The 19,468-nt window shown below is 40.7% G+C and overlaps 1 protein-coding gene across 4 annotated transcripts in view; it reads left to right on the top strand.

The window, feature by feature from the left end:
* CDH4 (cadherin 4) overlaps positions 1–19,468 on the top strand; it is a 421,918-nt gene that overhangs the window by 91,247 nt on the left and 311,203 nt on the right. The window lies entirely within an intron of this gene.

Raw genomic sequence — 19,468 nt, 5'->3', positions numbered from 1 at the left:
CTCAGGAATTCTGCTTTGAGCATGAGAGGCAGTCAGTAAGGACTCTTCCAGGGCCGTGTGTGAGAGGAGTCACGCTTGTAATCCTAAAAATAACCCCAGTTCTTCATCCAGATGGAGAACCCAACCTTGCAACGCCTACGAGTCCACTCATGTGGTCAAGCTGGTGCCTGTGTTGATAGGGAAGGATTTTGGGACTGGGAAATTCCCAATTCAGACTGACTTTGTTGTCCACAGCAGGGCCCATCGAGGTCTCCAAGCAGCAGCACGAGTGGGACCATCATCTTTTGAGCTATTGCAAATAAATGCAGGAGAGAATGAACAGACAACTTCATGTGGTCTGAGATGGGATGACAGAGAGAGCAAAGCATAAACATATGTCAAGATTCTTTTTCTCAAACGTGAACATTGAGTGGTTTGTGGGTGTAAAGTCAAAGTGAGCCAGGAAAAAAACCACATTTGGAGTATGGCCAGTGCTGAACATTTTTAGCTAAATGTCTGGAATAAGGGTGCAGCACAGGTGGCTTCACAGAGACCATGAGCACATCCCTGCCCTTACTCACCATGGACAACAAGGGGGTGACTTGATTTGTGTGGGTATTGGTGCTTATCACCATCATGAACTTCAAGTAGATTCTGATTTCTTTTCATATCTTGTCATAAAAATACAGTAGATTTCAAGAATAGTGCTCTTAGAGGGATAATGTCTGACTTTCAGCATCTTCTGCCAACAGGAACGTGAGGTTCAGAAGTCAGATAAACAAGGGCTCTTCATTGGTAGGATCATTATTCTTTTTGTGTTGTTCAAGCAAAAAAAATTGAAGAAATTACAGTGTAATGGTAAAGAAATCCTATTTTCTATTCAAGTGAAGGTTTCAAAATCGTTGGTTATTTCTCTGGGTTTGATTTTCATAACCACTGTGATGGGAGCATTAACAGGTGTTGCAGGGCAGAGCAAGCAGAGTGCATTTCCATTTTATGTTCTTACAAAGCATGTGTATTAGAATTGACATCTACTTCTTGCATACAGATGCATTCTTTTTTTCTGGTGGAAACACTTGCTTTAAAAGGGAAGACTTCTGTCATATTGCATGTTCTGAATTGTCTAATACAAATAATCCTGCAAGGGTTGAATCTTCTCTGGGCAGTGCTGGTATGAATTTTAATATTATTCTGATATGTGTTTAGGTTTTGTTTTTCTCCTGGAATGCTGCTTGTGTTGGCACACTGATATCTGCATGGGATGGCAAGGTTCTGTCTTCTGCATGTGGAAATGTCTCTATATCTGCAAATGTTCCTCAAATTCAGAGTCTGTGTTAAGCAAAGAAATGAAGATATGCAAATTAAATTTTGAGAAATAGCCATGTCAGTTTATAAAAAATGGCTAAATACCACAAAGAAATCAAGAAATACAGTCAACTTAGCTAAAACCCAAGTTGAGTATATTAAAATATGCAATGCAATTAAAATGTCACTGTAACATGAGAGAATATTAGTAATTTATATCTTACACATAGGGTAGGATTGTGGTTTGGGAGATGAGATAATCCAAGAAGCTCACTTAGAGACCTGACCTTTCACTGAAATACATCTTCTGTTTTGCTCTGATAAGGACTCTTGACATAAAAGAGGGTGGGAATGATAAATTCATGTTTTGCTATTTTCTTGTTACACATTGGTGCAATTGCTGGCTGCCTGTGTCATACTTTAGGTTCACACAGGCAAATGTGATGAGGAAGAAGCTTCCTTAATCTGACTAAAACATCTCACTCATGCATTGAAATCCCTCTGGAATTCCAGCATTGATGTCTCCTCCAGCTGCCAGTTTTGCTGAGTTGTGCAAAGACTTTGTGATGTACACAAATGGCCACTGGGGACCACAGAAGCTGTTCTGACCTAAGGCAAATAGAGTTTAATCTCTGGCCCTTGGAGGTTTCCTTTTTAGTTAGAGTGGCCCCTGTGTTCCATCAGTGCCTCCTGATCTTGGGGAGGTGGCTCACCTCACTGTGTGTGCCAAGTGTCTTGGATGGAGCACACCTGGAAATACCCAAGGATGGGTTTTTCTTTTGTTGCTGTCTTAACAGCCTGAAGGAAGAAGTACTTTCCTGTGCATAATCCTCTCCTTTCAAGATTTCTTGACATTAACTGCGGCAGCTACTTTTGACACTGTTTATCAAGTCAAGATTTGCACACATGTTCAGCTTTGTGCACTGATGCTCCCATTAACCCACACAGGTAAATTAGCAGTGCGACAAGAAGTGCTGGTGCCAGTTTTGAAGTCATTTGATGCTTGCATTTGTACATCCCTGCTTCTCCCCAAGTAGTCCAAGGCTGTAAATCCAACTGCTTTTGCTGCACATTTTAGTGACTGGGTTCACAGGGGAGAGATAATGCACTTGAAAATATGTTCCTTTTTAATTGGGGTGGAAGAATAGGAACTTTTTTTTTTATGTGCAGCTATAATTTTGTAGAAGCTCTAAGCTTAGAGTAGTTAAGCTTGTGATACACAGTGAGAATCGTTTATATGCACACATATTGAGCTAAAATCTGAGCACCAAAAACATGAAACAGACTGCTTCAATTGCCAGTAAAATGACTGGGTAGGTATTGTATGACAAATTATTTTGTTTTCATGCATCCTCCTTCAAATTTTGTACAGGGCCAGTTCTCATCTTGGTTATCCCGCTTTAGGCTCTGAAGGGGGAAAAAACCCTAAATGAATTTCCCAAAGGCAGAGTTTATATGCTGGTCACAACGATGGATCCTGCACTAAACATTGTCATTGCCCCATTCACTTTTCTGTCCTCAGCTGAGCCTTTCTCACATCTTTCCAGAAGTTAACAGCATCTCCACATCATTTCCTTTGTCCCAAACAAGGTGTAAGCCACGGGGAGCTGTCTCCATGGGAAACATTTTTATTCAAATAATCACACAGCATTGCAGTACATGAAAGCAGGGGCTTGTGCAGGGCTGGGATGTCTGTGGTAATGACTGCTACATAATAGGGCCACCTGGTGATTTGTGTGCTGCATTGCTGGGTAGGAGCTGGAGCTGGGAGCTGCTCTGGCTGACAGGGAACACGCTGGGCAGGTGTGTTCAGCTCCTCTGCCTCACCTCCAAGTGAGGCCATGCTGACCAAGCAGCACTTTGAATTTTCCTTACCTGCTGGCAGAGGTAGCAGCTGTGAGGAGGAGGGAGAGTCATTCCACAGGAAAACTGTGCAGGGTGGATGGATGGATGGTGGAAGCTTTGTGGAAATGAAGAGCCAGCACAATAGCTGGATGTGTTTTTCCCATGTAGGTTACTACAACTAATCCTATTTATAATTTCTATTGGTTGTCCCCTGTATTAGTACATACAGGGAGAGGTACAGGAATGAACGCTGCTGCTTCTGAATAAATGCATTCAAGTAGTATCATCTTTTTATTATTTATTTATTAGAGGCTGTATTTTGATCTGCATGCTATTTTTTCTAGAGTTCATAACTCTAAACATGTGTTTTAATTACTCTGCTTATCTCCCATCATCTTGCTTACTGTTCATGCAGCAAACCCCATGAACACTGCAGAGAGCAGAGCAGACATAAAAAGAACCACATCAGAGCAACATTATCAATTTATACCAGCTGAGAATCAAGCTCAGAAAGCAAACTCAAGAAGTGTTTTTTTAGTATTGGAAACATGCTCTTACACCCAAACCAGCTTTGCTTTGTTTAAACCCCCCACCTTTCTGCCATTGCAACTGGTCAAATTATGCCAAATAGATGAAGTTGTCTCAAAAACAGTAATAATATTTTTGCAACCTTTATGAAAAGTGATATTTTTTTCTGCCACTCTGCTGCTTGGTCCCTTGAAGATCTGCTGATCAACAGGGAAAGTATCTTTAAACTATGGGACTATGCTTCTTCAGGAGTTTGGAAACAGGGTACCAATGTATTTGCCTCCTGCTAGGAATGAGCTTAGTTTAGGTCCTATACCTGTTCATACATCTCATGTCAGCCTGGATACATTCCCTTGGCTCATGGATGTGCTGTAAGTGGAAGATAACTTTTCTTTCTATAGGAATATGTCTAGGAGAAAAACACAAGGTACTTGTGATCATTCAGCAAGTAAAGCTGTGGGATCTGTGGATTGTCGTGCATATTAATGCACACCTATAGCAGTTCCCAATGTTGTGCTTTCTGATCTCTGAGGCAATAATCCCTAAAGGAGTGAAATCTTCAGAATTTCCCAACTTGCAGGAACTTTTAGGCAATTGTTTCTAAAATAATAATAACAAAAAAAGAGTATTTTTCAGCATTCCTTTATGTCATAACCAGAGGATAAAATAGAGCATGCAAAATTCACCACAGCTGAATTAACAGGAGAGGAGGTTGTTATATTTAAGCTATGCATTTTTCTGTAATTAAGTGAGTTTCACGGAGAGAATGTTCCTTCTCGAGGAGAAATTCTCTTAATTGGCAGTTATGTGGGGTTAATGAACTACTTGGAGTACTGAGGGGGGAAAAAATAGGGTGGGAGGGGTGGGGAAACAACCCCAAGTGTCAGGATGCTGTGTCAGAACTTGGCAAATCCCTTACAGAGCTTTAGCCAAGCTCTGATGGAATGAGAGTGGCCCTGGAGAAGGAATGGCCCTTGCTGACAGGAATGCTCTGAGAGCAGGGATGCTGCAGATCAGAGCAGTCGCCTATGAAATGAAGGCTCGAGGCTGAGCCAGTCATGTTAAAGAGGCCATAAGAATGAAAATCTTAAATAAATGAAAGGCATGGGGTACATATCTAGAAGGAGATGGTAGCTTTGATTATTTTCTTTTTTTTTTTTTCTTCAAATGCTACTGTGGGGAAATTGGAACAATCTCAGTTTGTGTTATTTCTGCATTTGTGAGGTTGTTCACTTAACCTGTGCAGTGACCTGGAATACTCAATGCCACTGAGACAGAAAGAGTAACTGAGAGACTTGTGATTTCAAGGAGGAATTTTATTGAACAGCAGCAGATTTACTTTACACTTCAGTAGTAAGTGATAAGAGAGGAATTATTCAACATGCTTTCTTATTTCAGCCCTGGGAGGTGGTGTAAATTTTGAGGGCACAGAACATAGTGCCTCATATCATGGAAGTGAAAACTGTTTTAAAATTAAGATGAGAAGTGCCATATTTCATAGATGTTGCTTAAGTTCCTCTAGCGTTCCTCTGAACTTAAAGTTTTTAAGTCATGGTAATGCTCTTTGACAAGACATTTTGACAAGAGACTAAAACTGAAATTTACTTAGGAATTTCAGAGGGCAATGATTTTGGCAATATACATAAACACTAGTTGTGATGTGTCATTCTGTATTAGACCCTGGTTTTCCTATCTTTCCATAGGCAGATGTTGCTTTTTTCACTTTATAGGTTTGTTAAGGATTTTGGTCTGCCTTTCTTGCACCCTCAGGCTTCCCATCAACCCAACCACAAAATGCATGTCACAGAGGATTCACCTTTTCCTGTTAGATTAGGTACTCCTGAATGGTCAGCTGGAAGCTTTTTATTTTTTCCCCCTCTGGTTGGTTTGGTTTTTGGGCTTTGAAGAGGAGCTGGGAAGCTAAATAGATGTGATTATTGGAATTTGACTTCATAGCTGATAAGCATGAAGAAAACAAACAGAACAGACTGTTATAGCAAGATAATCCCTCTGACAATTAAAACAAGGCTGATTTGAGAAAACATACACACCCAAAAGTGCCATTTATGCACTGGATACTTCTCCACGTGATGTTCTGTTCCAGTATAATTGATGATGGCGCTCAGTGTAGCTCTGTGCATGCAGGAGATAATTTATATTGAATCTTAAAATTCAAATCAGCTTCCTGCAATTCAACATGGAGTTCGTACCCGAAGTGCTTTTGGTTTTTCACTCAGATATGAAGCAGGATGAAAACCTGTTTTTGTTAGGGAACGGTGACATCCTAAATAGACCTTCAGTAAGACACAAAAATATCGCTGTGATTTAACCAATTTACTTGTATAAAAGGGAGGAAATTGGGAAATGTCCTTTTGGCAAATCTGCTCGAGGTTGTGTGCTGAGAGTGCTTTGAGAGCATAAACACCTCAGGTTGTTCAAATGAACTTTGGGCTCAAATGCCCACTTGGTTCATGGGGCTCCGGTCTGCCTTTGCAAGCAGTGTTGATTTATTGAAAAAATCTGGATATTGATCTAGTACCAATATCCAACTGTGACAGACAAAAACTCTCTGACAGTTTAAAGTTATAAAGTGTGTGTTTATTGTTTATTGTGTGTGGGATCGCTCCCAAATCCACACCGCAGCTTCCAGGTGATTACAGAGTCTTTTTATCCATACAAGTATCGAATACACAAAATACAAATACATATTAATCATTTTTGTACATCCCATTCCCTGCTTGGTATGCTAATTACTCCAAAAGCTATTAAGCATGCTTGGTTTGTCCCTTGAAATGGGTCGGTGTCCTTTTCATGGGGAGGGGTCCCAAAATGAGGAAGTAAATGAAGTCTTCCTCGTTCTGACCTTTCTACCTTTTCAATGCAAATTTGAGAAATGAACTCTTGGTAGAACTCCCATTCCTTGTCTTCAGTTGGTTTCAGAACAGAGGAGCCCCACAATTGTCTCATGTTCCTAAAAGCTCTCTGTCAGTTTGTGTATTCTTCATTATAAACCAGCTAACTCAACATTGTGCTGACAAGCAATCAATTATTAGTTAACTACTAACTCCTTACTTCATCTAGGCCTACTCATTTATTATTATTATTTTAATTAACTCTAGTAAGGCTTATTTCTAACTAAAATCTTAGCTCCTCTAAAATCTCTAAATTCCTTAAAATTTACGTTTCAGTGTAACCTCTGGGGGAGGTGTGCCATCAGTCCTTCCAAACGTGTGCCTCCTGCTCCTGGGGAGGTGTGAGCCTCCTGTTTGAACAGCTTGGATGTATTTCAGTGTTTCCTAAAGATATGTTTACAGAAATGAAGCTTTTTAAAGGTTGATAGTTTTCATCTTTTGGCTATTAAGTATGTTGCATATTTTTTGTCAACACAATGTTGTCATACTGCTAAGGCTTTTTATCTGGCACTGCCAGGTGTCTCTTTCTTTCACAGAGAATCCCATGAATGTCTTGCATGCACATCGTTGTATACAAACTCAGCTGAAGCTGGGAATGCCATTTGTTAAACACACATCTTTTCTACCCACTGTTCTTTCCAGCTGCTGAAAGACTAAAGATGCACATTCTGTGTTAGCTCAAAAAAACCAAAGTTTTGAATACATGTAAATATATACATGTGCTCAGGGTAGGAGTGAATAAATCTAAAATATGTAGATTTATTTTTTTTTAATTATATCTACTCTCTGTGCTTATTTGTTGGTTTTATCTGCAGAAGAATTAGCCAACCTAGGTGAAAAAGCTGCCGGGCTTTGGGTACGTTTTTTTGGAGCTGAGGGAGTTTAATTTGAACCTTATGGAGCAACACTGAACAATGTAGTAACATGCTGTGATTCAGTGCATATCAGTTCATAACTACCTCTGAGAAAGTGCTATGAGTATGAATTAAACAATACTCTTAAAATGTTTTATTATATTTAGTTCTCTACAGTGTGTACCTCTGGCAAAGGTTAATTGGTTTGTGTAATACTAGAAATTATAGTCCTTGATACATCTGCTAGTCTGAGTTAGCACAAGAGCTGCAAGATCTTTGCTAAGGATCTAATAGCTAATTTGAATGCCTCAACCCTCAGAAGTGCAGAATAACTCTGAGTTTATCAGGGTTCTCTCTAGAGCAGAGCTGGACAGTGGATCCAAATTAGGTCGGTTGTTCCATGACACAGATTTTCATCCAGTGGAGACAGAGTTGCTACCAAAGTAGCTTTACTAAGAACAAAGTCCCCAACTTCAAAAACTTAGGAACACAGCAGAAAAGAGTGATGCTTTCATCCAGGTCATGCATTTTTACATTTTTCCCTATTTAATAAGCCAAAGCCTGGAGATGTAAAATTTGGTGCATGTATTAGGCGAGTCTTTGGAGTTACTGTAGGTTTTCAAAACACGAGGGGTTTTTGGCTTCAGTGTTTTTAATTTTTTTATTTTAACACTCCTTTACATCTAAAGGTTGTGCTTCTAAATCCCCACTGAAGACCAAGAGAAACTTTGATCACAGCCATGGAACACTGGTAGGGTGTTTGCTGAGGGAGCAGAGTAGGCGTTCTCCTGTGGGGCATGAAAATGAATGCCCAAGAAAAACATTCAGGAGACAGGCTTTTCTCTGCCCTGCTCAAATGGGGAAACCCAGCATGCTGGCCTCCAAGTTTTAATCCTTTTAGATAAACGTTAATAATGTATATGTGTGGAATACACCAGGGTGCTCTCCTGGCTGCTTAGCTGATAGAGCTGAGTGCTGGCAGGTACCTCTGCTGGTCTGAGCACCCTTCTGAATTAGGGCAATAAGTCTGCTTTTCCTTCAAGAAGAGTTACCAGCTGCTCATTAGGAGCTGCTCTGCTCTAGGTTGAGGCCACAGTTGTGACCTGGTTACTTTCAGCACCATGTAACTGTAAGGTTATAGCTTTAACACAGTTTAACACAGCTTTAATCTGCTGCAGTACCCCGTCCACTTCTCTCAGTTTAAGACCTGATTCTCCCAATGGTTCCTGTGGCCAGTTTCAAATAGGATTTCTGGGAATAGGCCTGTGGGCAGTTCATTGAGAATGCTCAATTTTTGTAGAAGTCTTTTAAGTATTGTACACATCTACATTTTTTTTTTTTCTTCCCAAACTTAAAGGGCTTGGACTTGCCACCCACTGTAAGGGAGTAGATGTTCTCTGAGATCCTTGTGCTTCCCTACCCAACAGAGGGATTCTTTCAGAAGTGAATGAAGGTACAGAGCAGCACAATGTGCAGGGCTCATTCAAGTGCTGAGATAGCATCAGAGCACAGCTAAAGACTCCCAGCGCTGCCCAGGCATGAATGAAGCTATTAAAGGAAAAGTGTCCAAGTGTGACTGACTTTGATCCAAGGTTGGTGAGACCTGGTGGAACTGACAGCTGTTTAATAGGAAGCAATCATGTTTGATTCTACCTGGCTCTTTCTCGGCTTCTTTTATCTTAAGTAATTTAGAGAAGAATTATATGAGTAACAAGTATGCACTTAGCAGTGGTTAACATAACCTCAAAGGCACGGGTCACTGCTTGTATCTACAAGCTCAAAAAGAAACTTGAGCTGTCACTGTGCATTTTAGTACCATATAAAATTTCCTAATATAAGCCAGGAATTAAGACTTACTGTAATTTAGGCTTTGGTCCACTTTTGGAGCTCTGGTCTCAAAAGCCACATCTTCTCAATCAAGGAGTGCCATGAGCATTGAATTGATTTTCTGCTCTGGAAAGGGTATTTATTCCTAATAACTTTTAGGCACAGAGTCACCTGCTGCAATTGATGTGCTACACACACCTAGTTCTGACTGTCTGCAAATCTATACTTAAAGGCACCTCTAGGCAGTCCTTTTATAGTGAAAAGGACTTAACTGGGCAAAATGTGCTAATCTTTCCTGAACCAGGGAAATGACTTTATTATTCTCTCCATCCTCATGCCATCATTATGATCTAGTGTTTTCCCTTCATAAATGAGAACAGTAGCCTTGCCTCTGACCTCCATTAATGTGTATCATAAAAGCTGCCTTTATAATGTGCCCCTCTGGAAGAACTCATTCCCTTGCAACCTGTTCCTTGGTGACAGTTCAGGGGAATGTTATGGATTCCCATGCAACTTACCAAATGGATGTGATAACCCCGTTGTCAGAGGCTGCCTGAGCCATTATTAACCACATATTGGATAGTCCATTTGTTATTATATAAACTCTTAAAAATAACATTAGTAGGAAAATAGTTGGGTGAAGTCAAATGCTGCTGGGTCTTGTTGTAATAGGTGAAACATGCAACTCTCAGAGCTAGGATTTGGAGAAAAGGAAGCTTTGATCATAAGCAGAGCAGGATGAAAATGTTCAGCTCTTGGGGTGTGTTGTAATAGATACTGGTCCATTCTTGAATAGCTAAAAAGGAGGAAATCCAAACAGAAATTCTGCTTGTATGGAGCAACAGCTCTTCATGGCTGCACATCTTTGAAGTGATGGACACAGCTTGTTTCTATTTCCAGCAGCATAATTTTGTAGCTATTTCCATATCATTTAGTGTTGCAGAATTTCATGGAGCAATGAAACAAGAAGCAAACAGGTACAGAACAGCACCTGACATAAAATACAGACAAAAGGTCTGGACTGTGCATGCATTCAGAATAAGAATCTGAAATTTCTCTTCAGCTGTAAATTGTTGAAAGAGTTGCCAGAGCTAATAAAGTACTTCATGGGTGTGTGCTATGTGGAGGGTTTCCTATTATTGCCATTTTAGTTTTTCCATGAATATGGTGTCAGTTATTACCTAACTACATATAACCTTGGGAAAAACATATTATAAGTGGTCTTCAAGTTTTTCCGATATGGGAAATACATTTTTGCTTTCACAGAAATGTTATTAAATAAGTTTTTATGTATATATATATACACACACACACAGAGAAGAGTTAAAATGGTATAAAACACATGTTCTCTTGGCACCATTTATTTTGTGAAAACAGAAGCAAGTAGTGTGAGTAATGAATCAGGAATTGTATTGACCTGACTGTCACTGTGACGACCTATTAAAATCTAGAATGTTTTATCATTCTCTGAAATTGGATTCAAAATCTATATCTAGCTAAGGATACAGTTATTAAATATTGTGCTGGTATATATGAACAACAAATGTGTTGGAGATCACAGAACCATGAAGTTGTTGAGGCTGGAAGTCACCTGTGGAAATCATGTGGTTTCTTTTTATGTTTAAATGGAGTTTCCGGTGTTTCAGTTTGTGCCTGTTGTGGTTTAACCACATCCCCTGCACTGGGATGGAGGAGAAAATGGGAAAGAAAACATGTGGGTAAAAGACAGCTTAATAGGGAAAGTAAGGAATTCATTAAGCACTTCCCACAGGCAGGTGCTCAGGAAAGCAAGGCTGCATCTCGTGTGATGGTGGCTGGGGAGGGCAGATGCCCCAATTCTGAACATCCCCTCCTCTCCTCCTTCCTCAGCTCTGTATGCTGGGTGGGAGGGTGTGGAACATCCTTTGGGTCAGTCAGGCTCAGCTGTCCCGCCACACTCCCTGTGCACCCCCAGCCTTGCTGGGCTGAGCAGCACAGAAGGTCTGAAACGCCCGTGTGTCATCAACCAAACCACAGCCCATGGCTTACCTGGGGGAAAATCAACTCTCCCAGCCCAAAGCAGCACCGTGGCACTGGGCAGGGAGCAGCCTTGGCCGAGGGGACCATGGGGGTGCAGCCTGGGATGCTGAGAGACCTCAGGTGCACTGAGGACAGCACTCACCTCTTTTCAGCTGCATTTTGCTGTTTCCACTCTTCTAATCCATTCTTCCCTCCAGACAGTTCCAGTCATAGACCAGCTCTGTTGGCTGGCCTGGGCTGTCAATATTAAGTGTCAAGACACTGGTAATAGTAACTTTTTTACTAAGCTCTGCATTTCTTGGAGCAGATTTTCTATTGTGGCAGAAGTGCCGGGCATGGCAAATCCTGCTTCGGTAAGGCAGAATAAAGTTACTGTGGAGTAAATCTCATTTAATGCTGTGAAACGTAGGAGCACATTCCTATTTTGATACATATGGACAATAAATCAGGTCTCATGAAGCCGTTATCTGTCTAAGAATAGCAAAGTATAAAGAGAAACAAAATGAATTCCTATTGCATATAGATTTAAGTGTTAGCCCTTTCTGATATGCAGGAGCTTTTTTTCTTTTACAGTGAAATGACTTCTTACAATTGCTCAATAATCAGTTATTATTCTACAAGGTTAGTGATACTTATAGCTCACAAAATACTGACTTGATGTGTTCACTTCTATTCCATAGGCCTACTTTATGCTTTCACTCAGAAAATCTGGGGGCAAGAACACTGTCTCCTTGGCTATCTAGAGTATGCTGGGCATATATTTAAAATTTTTATTAGTAATACAAGCAACGCTTTCTGCTTACCTGTGTCATTATATCTGTTGCTCATCTAAATAGGAAATTTCTCCTTTATTAAAGCACTTGAAAGAACTCGACTCCAAGCTCAGTAGCAGCTGTGGTGGATTCTGTGGCATCTGCTGCCCCAGGATGGTGTCAGGCTGAGCTTGATTTTGGCACCATCTGGAATTTGGACTGTGCTGTGATAGCCTTCAGCTGAGGTGCTGCCTTTCATTCTTGAAAACAGGAATCGAGTTAGATGGTGATTTTTCAAAATGAGCAAGCTAAATCTAAGTTTATACATAGTTAAATTCCCATCACTTGGCTTGGCTGGCTGCTTCACCCAGTGTTTAAAAGTCCCGCTCACAGAGGATGCTCAGTAGTTGGCAGTTCTGAGCACTTGGCTGCCAATTCCATGGTAACCAGGCCCATTTGGGTACCCTGCTTGGCAAGATCTTTGTAGGTCTTTTCTCTTGGGCTCTGCCTTACATAGTTAATGTAGAAAGCAGAACACAAAAGAAAAGATTTCACAAAATTAACATCTCCTGTTAACAGTAGGGTAGGGATGCGTTGTCCTCCATGGCATCATCTGCAGCTGACATTCAAGCAGTTCTAATTACTTTAATGACTCCCACTGGTCCCTTCTGTAACTGCTGGATGATGCCTGAGGACACTCTTCAGAGGTGGGAGAATAAAGCCAGGGAGCATCCAGATGAAGCTGCTTTTCTTGTTGGCAAAAAATTGTTCCTTTGAAGGTGTGGGGAGTTAACAGGCCAGGCACTTCCCTCTTTGCCAGTCACTTTTCTCATCCTGCTTTTAGGGAATGCTTGTACCTTGGAATTACTTTAGATTCCAGAATCAATGCAAACTCATTGCTGTCTTGTTTGTTTCTTTTACACACACACACACACACATATATATATATATATAATGTTCTTTTTTAAGCAACTCTAATTTGCTTAGGGTAATTTTTTTTGTGGACTTCGGTTGTGAAGTTTTCCTGTCAAACTCTGTAAAATGTCTTGGTAGTTACCAGTCCATTTTTCATCCCATTTTTATGTGGTGAGCTACAAACACCTGAGATAATTTGATTGTTTCATCTGGTGGGAGAAAATTGACATGTTTTCTTGGGATCACAGGCTGAGTTTTGACTTTTTTCCTTTTTGTAGTCTTAGACAGTGCTCACTTTCTTGAGATGCACTTCCATAATGGACTTGTACATTATTATTGGTATTCTTTGATACAAAAGGAATTCAATACCTCTGGGGCTATAAATATCATTGATTCACTCCAAATAGAGAAAGATACTGTAATATTTTTAAGATTATTAAGACTTTTCCATTTTCTCTCTGATGGGGAAGAGTTATGAATTTGGTAATGATTATGCCCTAGGTAACTGAAGTTACACAATCAAACCCTCTCTTTAAAGTCTAATTATGATTGTTTCCAACATTTAATTCTTTCTCTCTTTCAAAATATGATTTTTAATGCCTTGAGTGTTTTTTTTTTTGTTTGTTTGTTTACTGTTTCAAAGAATTGCTCCTGTGGCTTGTGTTATAACAGAGGAGCCTTAGTAGCAGCATATATTTCTCCCCTACAAAGCTTTAATGGAATTATTGAGCATTTCAAGATGTTGCAGGAGGAATCCAGGCTTGAAATAAATGTATGGATTTCTTTTTCCCTATGGAATGTCTAGGATGAAAAATCTCAGTCCTTTCTGTTTGGAATTCAGTTTCTTGGCCAGCTTGTTTAAAAAAAATACAGAAATTTGGAGGAAAAAAAGTTTTGTGAAGATGCTAGCTTGAATTTTATTAAAATGGCTGTCACTCATATAAGTGATGTAAAAATATACAAAATCTTATCATTCTTCCTGGTGTTTATCCATCAGTCACTAATACATACAGAAATACACTTAAGGGAGTTCTGTATATGCATGCACATAAATTCTGTGTGAATTTGAGTTCTGAATGTCAAAATTCCCTCATTTTAAAATTCTTTTAGGAGTTGTGTTTGGGAGGGATGGCCTGTGGTGCACCTGCCTTGGTCTGTGCTGCTCAGGGGGGATGTTCAGGGTCAGGGGCTGCACAGGGGATGTGCTGCTGCCTCTGCATAAAGTTCCATTGGAATTTTATGGGGACAGAGGTGCAGATATTAAAAAAGCCCAGGCAGAGCTCATATCTTCAGCTCAGCTGCTGTTCACCAGTCCTGCATCCAAGGTAAAACACAAAGTTTCTCTTCTATTTCAGATAATGCTGGTGGAGCTTGGGCTACAGGACAGTAGTCCAATTTTTGGGGCAGAATTGGGGCTGAAGTGCTTTCCACCACATCAGCAATGCCTCCACAAGCAAATAATCCCCTGCCAGGGCAAACTCAGCCATGGAGAAAACAAAACCAGCACTGGTGAGACGTGTGCTGTAAAACCACCAGCCTTGCTTGCTTTGCAAAGTTCCGGGAAGCTTTCCTGTGGTGGGTGTGCAGCACAAGTTAAAGCACATTAAATGGTGTGTGGATGTTGGTGCTCAGGAGAAAAGCAGCTCTAAACTAAAACCCAGGGGGTGTCTGTGCTCTCCCATGGGAGCGTTCCCACTGGGATTTAATGTGCTGTGACTCCTGCACGGTGACTGCACACCATCAGTGGATTTGCCTCAACTTTCCCAAGTGTCCTTATGCTGTTGATGTGACTTTTGGTCCTGCTCTTGCTGCTGCCTGCAGAGCGGAAGCCACGGATTTCCATGGGCAGACCTTACTCTGCAGATCCTGCACTGCCTCGCCCTTACGTGTCAGTCATTTAATTAACCTTTCAAATTGTCTCCTCAGTCCCAGTTAGAAAGGGCAAAGTCCCATGGCCTGTTTTAATATTTAAAATGAGAAACCGATGTTCATCACTGCCGCTTCATTTCCTGTAGAGTGATGTGCCTCAGAGCCCTTTTATCTGCTGGACCTGATGTGCATGATGATGCCTCTGCTGCATTAACACACACTTTTCAGCAGGACTCTTCCTAGTTTAGGCTGATTAGGTTAAAAGGTGATCGTCCAGAATATGATGATGATTCAACATTTATGGATTTTAGCCATGGCAGGCTAAATATATTCTCAGCAGGGTATTTGGGGGTAGGGAAGGACAGCAAAAATGCTCTGCTCTGTTGTATTTCTAATGGGTTTAGCAATGCTCACTAGAAATGGTATCTTCAGTTTTCTTGGTGCAGACGTTTGTAACAGAGTACCCTGTGCTGTAAAGGCAATTAATTGTCTGTCTGATGTGCCTACTGTACATCAAAATCTGATTTTTAATTATGAGTATGAAGCTGGCTGCTCAAAGGATCAATTTTTGATTTCCTAAGATACTTAATGTGTTATGAACAGGAAAAGAAGCCACAGTCAAATTGAGCACTTATTCCTGTTTTAAAGTAATTGTTGAGGTTATGAAAATATTTATCAGTAGAAACTAGTGTTTTAGTTGTCTGATTACATAAAAGAATGTGGACCTGTAGAAATTAGTGGTAGAGAATGAGGTTTTTCCCCCCCAGGAGATCTAGCAGCTTTTAGACTAGCAACTTCTAGACAACTTTTTCCAATTAATCCAATTGAAAACATGAGACGCTGACACATCTCAAAACAAGCATCTAATTTAGGAGTCTGCTGGGGACTGAAGTTCTTTAGATAGTCCAGAAATTTTCCTGAGGACTCTGACTCATCACTCAGAGTCTGCAGTGGTGAAGTGGAAGCTTGGGTTCCTGTCTGTGCCTCTCAACTTCACACCCCTCAAAAAGGTGTGAGAGCTCTCCTGCGTGCCTGAGGCTACCTTTCCAAGCTTTGTGGCCATATGGGATTATAAATGATTAATTACAGTGTTTCACTGGTGGTTGGACAGAAACATTGTTCTTCAGCATGGAAGTGAAATTAAAAAAAAAAAAAATTGTTGTATGACAGTATTTTATCAAACTGAAGGCTATGTTGTAGTGGGATTTTGCATTAAATTTTCAAGTGGTGCACTAAGAATTAATTTGCTGTTAGGTTTGGGGATAAAGCAGCTTCAAAATGATTAATAAACATTGAGGGGGAAAATGTGATTTTTAAGGGCTTTATGAACTAATTTTGAGGAAGGATTAAATACTTTGTTCTTTTTAGTTTTTCTGTTTCTGTTGATATAAATCCATGGACAATTTGCCAGCATAGAATTAGAAGTTGATCAAGTTGGTTTAACCTGGAACAACGTGAGCCAACTGTGGAATAAACTCTAAAAGTACTGAAAAGTGCTCAGCAACAGCCATGGCTATCCAGAAAAGAAAATGTATGTGTTTATCCAATTAAAACTCCAGGAATAAATAAGCACTTCAGACACAATCTAATTATCCAACTGGAATTTGGCCAGGATTTGAAAAGTTGACAGCCCTTGAGTTAGCGGTGTCAACAGGGAGTTGATAGTGGGGGTGGGAAGTTGAGTTCTGCATCCCTCAGGTGGGATGCTGGGCAGTTCTGACAGTGCCCACTACAATGAGCAGCTCCTCTATCCCTGCCCTTCATTAGTGTGCCCTGAAAAAGCGTGAAACATAATTAAAATAATCCTGAATTATCATTATTTTAAGTGCCGCTAATGGCACTATTGGAGACAATGAGATGAAATAGTATCTTAATTTTTCTCATTAATATTGTCCTTTTAATTCCTTTTGCATCAAAGGCTTTTCCTGCATAAAATTGCTCTTGAGAAGGATGGGTTGTATTAAGAGGTATCAGAGTTTTGGGTTCTTCGTCTTCAGGTCTTTAAGGAGGAAAGATTTATTTTATTTTTGTGCTTCTCTGTGGGGCAATCTTTGCAATATAAAGTTCTGGTTTTAAGAAATAATAGCAGATATCTATGCTAATGGTACCATGTTTGTAAGTGTTTTTTCTCAGGCTGGTTTTTGCAGTTCTGTCTCCCAAAGAGCAGCTGAGTTGAAGAGGGAAGACTGGCAAGATTAATTTTTAATGTGGCAACTTTGGCTAGAGTTTTATTCCTTAGCAGCAAACACCTATAAACTCAGGGAATGTGTTTCTTAGTAATTAAGTTTCAAAATTTCCTTCTTCCCTTTCCCCCCCAAAAAAGGGGAATCAGTGTAATTCAAACAAGTTTTATTTTTGTGCTTTTCCTTTTCCCTTTCCTGCTGTTTGGTGTGGCTGACATGCACAAGTGTGTGTTTTTTTGAGTCCACTTTTGAATTGCAGCATCAATAGCTGCAGGTGAGTCTTTGTGCTGTGGTCACCAAACACAGTTCAGAGCTGTGGTTTTCCATGTGAACTGGCACATCCTTCACAAGCATTTTTATTTTTTCAGCTGATGATGGCTCAAAGTTTGAGATGCAGAATATAATGTATTTTTTGTTTGAGATGCAGAATCTAATGTGCTCTGTGTTGGCTGCCAAGGTGGTTTCCTGCCTGCTCCAGCCCTTTGGGTCGCTGTGGCTTGGTCATCAATACAAACATTTAATTGCTGGCCTTGCTCTTCCTGCTGCTGTGGGATACTGGTGGAACTGGGAGGAGCCCTCAGCATGTTCCTGTGGATCCAGAGCCCTGTATTTAAGGCTGTTTGCTCCAGGATCTGAGGTGCCAGTGAGGCACTGGTGGAATGAGATGAAGCTGTGCTCACAGTCACTGCTTCAAACACAAAACTGCTCCCGAGGCTCACTTGGCATTCAGCTCCCAGAGATGTGAACCAAGTACTGGAGTATCTCTGACATTCTCAAACACAGTCTTTTGTGCATCTCTGTCTAATGAACTGCAGTGGTGGTATAGCAGAGACTTTATAATGGCTGTCTAGACAGGATGATGCTTATCCATGGAGATAAGTTCCTATTTACCAATTAGAAAAAGAAAAAAAAACCCAGAATTTATTTTGCTGAAGCAGTACCTAAGAGTAATAAGAGTAATGCCATTCTCTTGGTTGGTTGCTCAACTGTTAAGGTGATATTAAGGGGATATTATTGAACCAGACCAAAGTAAGTACCAAGGGAAAATTAGCTAGTTCAGCTTAATAACTAAACGTTTCCTGTTTGGGTGGCAGCAGGATTCCACATCTCTTCCAGGAGAAACAGCTAAATTAGGTTTTTATGAAGGCATTAGTCTGTGTCACTATTTACATCCTACAAAATTTTCTGTCACAGCAGAGACTGGTTCTCAGCAGACCCAGTTCTGGAAAGGCCAGGCAGTCTCTCCAGTCTCCTTGTGGTTCCCTTAATGTTGGGAAATGAGCTGTGGAGTCTCCAGTAGCTGCCATAAATACCCAGGTGCCATCCATTGTATCCTGCCTCAGGCACAGGTGTTTTGGGATGTGCTGCAAATCACGGCTGTGACTGAGGGGCAGACACCACGGGGATGGTGTCAGGGGTAATTCAAGGTCCTCACAGCAGCCTGTAGGCAGCCAATTTCTGCAGACCCTGATAGTTGCTCCAAACTGGAGCATGGTCATTTCTGGACTGAGGGAGTGGCTGCTTTCTCTCCCCTCATTATCTCATTTATTAACGAGCTGCTGCAATTTTGCACTGTCCTTCCTATCCACAGGAGAGGGAAACCACTGTGTTCAATGTCAAACATCTGCCCAACAAACCTGTCCTTCAGGAAGGGGATCCCTCCTTCATTTTCCCTTCTTGTGATAAATCCATCCCAGTGCTGCCTGCTTTGGAAGAAGCAGAAAATGAACCTTTTTCTTCTCTTAAGAAAAATAGTTAAATACTTAAATGCAGGCTATTTTTTTTTATCTTCCTGTGAAATGCCTCAGGGCAAGGTTACAGTAATTGTGTGTTATGCTGCCCTGTTATACAGAGTCCCATTGTAATTTGGCTCATTTTTGTAGCATCTCTCTCTGGAGAATCAGCTGGAGCAGCTCCTGCACAGTGTCACTGTGGTTACAAATGGTCTGTTCTGTGTGAATGTTCCTTGGGAGGATGTTTGCCAAGGTGTGTGGTGAAAACTGCTGTGGGGTTTGTGACTGACGGGTTTTTTTCCTCTTGTTTTTAATATTTTTTTTAATGGGATATTGAAAAATTAATATATCTTTAAGCAAAAAGGGGATTATTTTGTAGGTTAGGTGGAACATTGTGGTCTATGACTGTGGAGTAGTTTGTTTCTCTGGAGGAGTACAAAGTGCATGGCACTGATTCCCTGTGATGCTGCAGTTTTTCACTCGGCCCTCCTATCCACATTTCTCTTCCTAACAGCTAATTCTGGTCAACCTGACCCATTTCTGACCAGAAGTCTTTATCTGATTCAGGGACAAATTAATCAGGCATTACGTATAAAATGTCAGTTCTTAACATAGTAGTGAAAATCCCCCTGAGCTAATTTTTTAGATTACACAGAAGACAGGAGTGCATTGCTGCTGGAATGGGGTCCCTTTTTAGACTTTCTCATGTTTTGGTACAGGTTGTCCTCTGGGGACAGAGAATCTTTC

Source organism: Lonchura striata, chromosome 20 (assembly GCF_050655825.1).
Source record: "Lonchura striata isolate lonStrDom1 chromosome 20, ASM5065582v1, whole genome shotgun sequence".
Lineage (NCBI taxonomy): Eukaryota > Metazoa > Chordata > Aves > Passeriformes > Estrildidae > Lonchura > Lonchura striata.
The sequence above is the reverse complement of the archived record's forward strand: the minus strand, read 5'-3'. Positions and strand labels throughout refer to the sequence as shown.